Raw genomic sequence first — 7,993 nt, forward strand, 5'->3', positions numbered from 1 at the left:
CCGCGCGAGATGGGGGGGGGGGGGAATAAGCAGTGTAAGCTGACAACCCTCCGAGCTGGAATTCTAGCAGGGACAGGAGCTGTGGAGCTGAATGTGGCATGTGGAAGTTCAAGGACTAGAGTGGCGCAAAGAGTAAATAGTGCGGGGTACCCCAGGGCGTGTAATCTAAGGCGGCAGCCGGTCTTTCCCAGAGCTCCCGATGGTGGAGATGGTATGCTGTGCGCTGCCCCCAGGTTTACCCAAATAAGGCCTAGTTAGCTTTCTCCATCTGTGTACACCCTACCCCCCAGGCTAGGCCCTGAGGGTGGACAGCCCGGAGCACATGGGAATCCCTGAGTGCACTTCCCCAGCATGCACTACTGGTGCTGGTGATACATAAACACCCCAAATGTTCTCCCATTGGTCGACTCCACTCTGTGGCAGGGCCACCACGCACTACAGGTAGGTGCAGATCATAGCAGAACACCTAAGAATGACCAGACTAGAAATCAGCCAGACTGATTACAGTTCCAGCAACACTAAATTTAAAGAGCCGCTCCACTTAGGGTGAAGGAGCTACACTAGGATGGTTTCCCACTGTGGCAGCAGGCAGATGGGGATGTCTGGGTATAGCCAGGATGGCAGATTTGTAGGGCCCAGTTATACGTGTAGCGCTGCTGAGGTTCTCACTCTAGGGGGAAGTAGTAAAGGAGAACTATGAGGTGAGTGCTTTTCACTCACCTCATAGTTCGGGGCGACGTGTGACAATGAGACTGTCACAGGTCGGCTCAGTAGATCAGGAGGTGAGAGAACACATACTGGAGTTCGCTCACCTCTCGATCCTGTCACGGCTCTCTGCCGTGACAGGGGGAGGGGCTGGATTCCCCCCTCCCCGCTCCGATCCTCCAGCGCTGACTGGCTGAACGGACGGGGGAGGGGGAGGGTAGATAGGCAGAGCCAGCTGTCACTCACGCAGCTGTGCGGATCCAGACATAATTGTCGGGATCCGCTTCAGTTGCAGCGTCTTAGTATACCGCGAGCTACAGCTCGCGGTATACTGAGCTTTGGGTGGCGGGAGGACGCTAGTTTGTGTCCTCCGTTACCCTAAGGAGAACTATGGGGAAAAGCCCTGACCCCCATAGTTCTCCTTTAAGAATGCTGGAGGCTTAGAGGTAACCAGCCCAGCTGAAGGAAGCTGGCTCATTAGTGCCTCCATAAGGTATCCCAGGCTCCCCAGTGAGTGGTTCCACCTGAGAGACAGAGGAGGTCTCTGTGCAGGGGTCTGGAGGGCTCAGCCCTGGGACCAGCCTGTGTGGCAATACACCAGTGTGGTGAGAAAAATCTGTGTGGAATTTTTTTGACTTTTGAATTAATAAAAGTGTGCAAAGAAGCCCTAAAAAGAAAACTTAAGCGAGTGGAAGTGTCCTTAACGCACTACCGCTTGGAGCTAATCCTCACACCACGTATTGGCTGGTTTTATTATTATTATACAGGATTTATATAGCGCCAACAGTGTGCGCAGCGCTGTACAATATAAGGAAGACATTACAATCACAATACAATTCAAGACAAGATGGTAAGGAGGGCCCTGCCCCTGAGGGCTTACAATCTAAAAGGGAGGGGCCAGTGATACATGAGGAGGGAGCTGTGTGGGGGATGAATTGTTTGAGAATGTGATGGTTGAGTGGTCAGGTTCAGGTGGGATCGGCTTCCCTGAAGAGATGAGTCTTAAGGGATCGCCTAAAGGCAGTCAGTGTGGGAGATAGACGGACCGGTTGGGGTAGAGAGTTCCAGAGGATGGGAGAGACTCTAGTGAAGTCTTGGAGGCAAGCACGGGAGGAGTTGACGAGGGAGCTGGAAAGCAAGAGGTCTTTTGACCTGAGGGGACGGTTAGGGTGATACTTTGAGACCAGGTCTGAGATATATCTGGATATATATCTACTTCAATCATAATTTACAACACCGATCACAACAGGCAAAGTCGTCAGTTCCACCCATTTTTCTTCTGTCCAATTTTTTTTGTCCTTATGACACGACACCTCCCTCGTTTGTAGCGCTTCTTCCTCTGTTCTTTGTCCTTACATACCACTTGTCGGACACCCCGGACCGCTTATATTACAAGTATTAGAAGCTGCACACCTTACCTTTCAGTTCCGTGACCACCTGCCCCCAGAAATACGTCTATGGGGTTCACAATCATTTTGCAGCCATTGAATAATTTCCAATTAATAGGTTCTCGGAAGCTATGGCGGAGAATATTGACCCCGGGAACATGAGGCCACAGGTCAAACCCAGAGACGTTGATGGAAGTAGGGAAGCCGTGATTCTCAATGCAGAAGACACTTGCATCTGGGTGTTTATCTTGAAGAATCTCCATCAGTGATGACCAGTCCCAGTCCTTGACCGGAAGAATAATTTCATCAATGTCATTGAGGAGAACAAATTTACTTGTGTACATGTTCCTGTATAGACAATCATTTAAGGTGGCAGTTTGTCCAAAATAACCAATCTCAGCACTGAGTCCTTTGGAATACTGCCATTCCTTAGATGTCTGATGGCGGTCTATTGGCCATGGCACAACCTCCAGAGTTCCTTCATCAATTTAATGACGTCACCTTATCTACATCCTGGGAACAGCTGGTGTTATACATGGTGACTCTAGAGGCCCCCAGAATCTTGTACATCTCAATGTGCTGGACCATCTGGAGGACATTGCTGTAGTTTCCAAACAAAGTAGACATGCAGACGGTGAAATTGTTAGAGATCGGCTGTGGTGGACGGTTCCTGACTTCAAACAGAGGGTTCTGACTCGTGTTTGTGGAAATCATGGAAGAGAAAGACATATAAGTGTAATCACACCCAGAAGGTTCTACGCATAGAAGATCCGCTGTTCCATATGGGAACCCAAATCTGTCACTGTGAAGATCTATTTCAGCCCTGACAAAGGTATCCTGATTGGTGGAACAATGGAAGATACAATAGAGCTCGGTCACAGATTCATGGATGATGGTGATGACCCGAACTGACCGGCCAAGTCTAGGCTCATAATACGGAGCGATGATGAATGTTCCATTATCCAGAGCAGTGATGGTGTCTGTGGCAATGGGAAGGTTCTGTATTCTCATCTCCTGATGTCCGGATTCTACATGGTAGTAGAATGAAATGACAGCACCGCACATAAATATGGACAGTGCGCAGAACATGCATCTAGTATACGCCCACATTCTGGTCCCATCAGACGATCACAGCTGCAAGAAAATGAGAAAGAGAGTAATGCATAAAATAAATTCAATGAGAGTTCAAATCTGCAACTTTAATCTAGAAATAAGTACAATCGGTAAGATATACCGCAGTGCTGTACAGAGAACACCGAACCTACAGTCACATCAGTCTCTGTACAGAGGAGCTTACACTCTAATGTCCCCTCCCCCCCACAGTCACATCAGTCTCTGTACAGAGGAGCTTACACTCTAATGTTCCCTCCCCCACAGTCACATCAGTCTCTGTACAGAGGAGCTTACACTAGGTGTTTATCTTGAAGAATCTCCATCAGTGATGACCAGTCCCAGTCCTTGACCGGAAGAATAATTTCATCAATGTCATTGAGGAGAACAAATTTACTTGTGTACATGTTCCTGTATAGACAATCATTTAAGGTGGCAGTTTGTCCAAAATAACCAATCTCAGCACTGAGTCCTTTGGAATACTGCCATTCCTTAGATGTCTGATGGCGGTCTATTGGCCATGGCACAACCTCCAGAGTTCCTTCATCAATTTAATGACGTCACCTTATCTACATCCTGGGAACAGCTGGTGTTATACATGGTGACTCTAGAGGCCCCCAGAATCTTGTACATCTCAATGTGCTGGACCATCTGGAGGACATTGCTGTAGTTTCCAAACAAAGTAGACATGCAGACGGTGAAATTGTTAGAGATCGGCTGTGGTGGACGGTTCCTGACTTCAAACAGAGGGTTCTGACTCGTGTTTGTGGAAATCATGGAAGAGAAAGACATATAAGTGTAATCACACCCAGAAGGTTCTACACATAGAAGATCCGCTGTTCCATATGGGAACCCAAATCTGTCACTGTGAAGATCTATTTCAGCCCTGACAAAGGTATCCTGATTGGTGGAACAATGGAAGATACAATAGAGCTCGGTCACAGATTCATGGATGATGGTGATGACCCGAACTGACCGGCCAAGTCTAGGCTCATAATACGGAGCGATGATGAATGTTCCATTATCCAGAGCAGTGATGGTGTCTGTGGCAATGGGAAGGTTCTGTATTCTCATCTCCTGATGTCCGGATTCTACATGGTAGTAGAATGAAATGACAGCACCGCACATAAATATGGACAGTGCGCAGAACATGCATCTAGTATACGCCCACATTCTGGTCCCATCAGACGATCACAGCTGCAAGAAAATGAGAAAGAGAGTAATGCATAAAATAAATTCAATGAGAGTTCAAATCTGCAACTTTAATCTAGAAATAAGTACAATCGGTAAGATATACCGCAGTGCTGTACAGAGAACACCGAACCTACAGTCACATCAGTCTCTGTACAGAGGAGCTTACACTCTAATGTCCCCTCCCCCCCCCAGTCACATCAGTCTCTGTACAGAGGAGCTTACCCTCTAATGCCCCCCCCCCCAGTCACTCCCCACGGTGGTAAAGAATGCAGACCACTGTAGTAAAGAACGCAGAGCATGGTAGTAAATAACGCAGAACATGGTACTCCTCCCCCCACAGTCACATCAGTCTCTGTACAGAGGAGCTTACCCTCTAATGCCCCCCCCCCCAGTCACTCCCCACGGTGGTAAAGAATGCAGACCACTGTAGTAAAGAACGCAGAGCATGGTAGTAAATAACGCAGAACATGGTACTCCTCCCCCCACAGTCACATCAGTCTCTGTACAGAGGAGCTTACCCTCTAATGCCCCCCCCCCCAGTCACTCCCCACGGTGGTAAAGAATGCAGACCACTGTAGTAAAGAACGCAGAGCATGGTAGTAAATAACGCAGAACATGGTACTCCTCCCCCCACAGTCACATCAGTCTCTGTACAGAGGAGCTTACCCTCTAATGCCCCCCCCCCCAGTCACTCCCCACGGTGGTAAAGAATGCAGACCACTGTAGTAAAGAACGCAGAGCATGGTAGTAAATAACGCAGAACATGGTACTCCTCCCCCCACAGTCACATCAGTCTCTGTACAGAGGAGCTTACCCTCTAATGCCCCCCCCCCCAGTCACTCCCCACGGTGGTAAAGAATGCAGACCACTGTAGTAAAGAACGCAGAGCATGGTAGTAAATAACGCAGAACATGGTACTCCTCCCCCCACAGTCACATCAGTCTCTGTACAGAGGAGCTTACCCTCTAATGCCCCCCCCCCCAGTCACTCCCCACGGTGGTAAAGAATGCAGACCACTGTAGTAAAGAACGCAGAGCATGGTAGTAAATAACGCAGAACATGGTACTCCTCCCCCCACAGTCACATCAGTCTCTGTACAGAGGAGCTTACCCTCTAATGCCCCCCCCCCCAGTCACTCCCCACGGTGGTAAAGAATGCAGACCACTGTAGTAAAGAACGCAGAGCATGGTAGTAAATAACGCAGAACATGGTACTCCTCCCCCCACAGTCACATCAGTCTCTGTACAGAGGAGCTTACCCTCTAATGCCCCCCCCCCCAGTCACTCCCCACGGTGGTAAAGAATGCAGACCACTGTAGTAAAGAACGCAGAGCATGGTAGTAAATAACGCAGAACATGGTACTCCTCCCCCCACAGTCACATCAGTCTCTGTACAGAGGAGCTTACCCTCTAATGCCCCCCCCCCCAGTCACTCCCCACGGTGGTAAAGAATGCAGACCACTGTAGTAAAGAACGCAGAGCATGGTAGTAAATAACGCAGAACATGGTACTCCTCCCCCCACAGTCACATCAGTCTCTGTACAGAGGAGCTTACCCTCTAATGCCCCCCCCCCCAGTCACTCCCCACGGTGGTAAAGAATGCAGACCACTGTAGTAAAGAACGCAGAGCATGGTAGTAAATAACGCAGAACATGGTACTCCTCCCCCCACAGTCACATCAGTCTCTGTACAGAGGAGCTTACCCTCTAATGCCCCCCCCCCCAGTCACTCCCCACGGTGGTAAAGAATGCAGACCACTGTAGTAAAGAACGCAGAGCATGGTAGTAAATAACGCAGAACATGGTACTCCTCCCCCCACAGTCACATCAGTCTCTGTACAGAGGAGCTTACCCTCTAATGCCCCCCCCCCCAGTCACTCCCCACGGTGGTAAAGAATGCAGACCACTGTAGTAAAGAACGCAGAGCATGGTAGTAAATAACGCAGAACATGGTACTCCTCCCCCCACAGTCACATCAGTCTCTGTACAGAGGAGCTTACCCTCTAATGCCCCCCCCCCCAGTCACTCCCCACGGTGGTAAAGAATGCAGACCACTGTAGTAAAGAACGCAGAGCATGGTAGTAAATAACGCAGAACATGGTACTCCTCCCCCCACAGTCACATCAGTCTCTGTACAGAGGAGCTTACACTCTAATGTCCCCTCCCCCCCCCAGTCACATCAGTCTCTGTACAGAGGAGCTTACACTCTAATGTCCCCCCCCCCAGTCACTCCCCACGGTGGTAAAGAATGCAGACCACTGTAGTAAAGAACGCAGAGCATGGTACTAAAGAACGCAGAGCATGGTAGTAAATAACGCAGAACATGGTACTAAAGAACGCAGAGCACGATAGTAAAGAACGCAGAGCACGATAGTAAAGAACGCAGCGCAGAGTTGTAAAAAAAAAGCAGAGCGCGGTAGAAGAACACCGAGCGTAGTAGTAAAGAACGCAGAGCACGGTAGTAAAAAACGCAGAGCACAGTAGTAAAGAACGCAGAGCGCGGTAGTAAAGAACGCAGAGCACGGTAGTAAAGAACGCAGAGCGCAGTAGTAAAGAACGCAGAGCGCGGTAGTAAAGAACGCAGAGCACGGTAGTAAAGAACGCAGAGCGCGGTAGTATAGAACGCGGACAGCGGTGGTAAAGAACGCAAACCACAGTAGTAAAGAACGCAGAGCACGGTACTAAAGAACGCAGAGCTTGGTAGTAAAGAATCCTGCATTGTAGTAAAGAACGCAGAGCATGGTAGTAAAGAACACAGAGCATGGTACTAAAGAACGCAGAGCACGATAGTAAAGAACGCAGAGCACGGTAGTAAAGAACGCATAGCACAGTAGTAAAAAATGCAGAGCACGGTAGTAAACAACGGAGAACATGGTAATAAAGAACGGAGAACACGGTAGTAAAGAGCGCAGAGCTTGGTAGTAAAGAATGCTGAGCGCAGTAGTAAAGAACGCAGTGCATGGTAGTAAAGAACGCAGAGCACGGTAGTAAAGAACGCAGAGCATGGTAGTAAAGACTGCAGAGCGCAGTAGTAAAGAACGCAGAGCATGGTAGTAAAGAACGCAGAGCACGGTAGTAAAGAACGCAGAGCATGGTAGTAAAGAATGCTGAGCGCAGTAGTAAAGAACGCAGTGCATGGTAGTAAAGAACGCAGAGCACGGTAGTAAAGAACGCAGAGCATGGTAGTAAAGACTGCTGAGCGCAGTAGTAAAGAACGCAGTGCATGGTAGTAAAGAACGCAGTGCATGGTAGTAAAGAACGCAGAGCATGGTAGTAAAGAACGCAGAGCATGGTAATAAAGAACGCAGAGCATGGTACTAAAGAACGCGGAGCATGGTTGTAAATAACGCAGAACATGGTACTAAAGAACACAGAGCATGGTAGTAAAGAACGCAGAGCATGGTAGGAAAGAACGCAGAGCGCGGTAGGAAAGAACGCAGAGCGTGGTAGTAAAGAACACAGAGCATTGTAGTAAAGAACGCAGAGCATGGTAGGAAAGAACGCAGAGCGCGGTAGGAAAGAACGCAGAGCGCGGTAGGAAAGAACGCAGAGCGTGGTAGTAAAGAACACAGAGTATGGTAGTAAAGAACGCAGAGCA

At 49.0% G+C, this 7,993-nt stretch overlaps 2 pseudogenes; both read right to left on the reverse strand.

Annotated features, from left to right (window-relative positions):
* The window catches only part of LOC108803581, an 11,964-nt pseudogene extending 8,761 nt beyond the window's left edge, over positions 1-3,203 (reverse strand).
* Positions 3,204-3,496: 293 nt separating this feature from the next.
* LOC108803583 lies at positions 3,497-4,376 on the reverse strand (annotated as a pseudogene).
* Between the last annotated feature and the right edge of the window lie 3,617 nt (positions 4,377-7,993).

This window comes from Nanorana parkeri, unplaced genomic scaffold (assembly GCF_000935625.1).
Source record: "Nanorana parkeri isolate BGI_ZX_2015 unplaced genomic scaffold, ASM93562v1 scaffold3898, whole genome shotgun sequence".
NCBI classification, from domain to species: Eukaryota; Metazoa; Chordata; class Amphibia; order Anura; family Dicroglossidae; genus Nanorana; species Nanorana parkeri.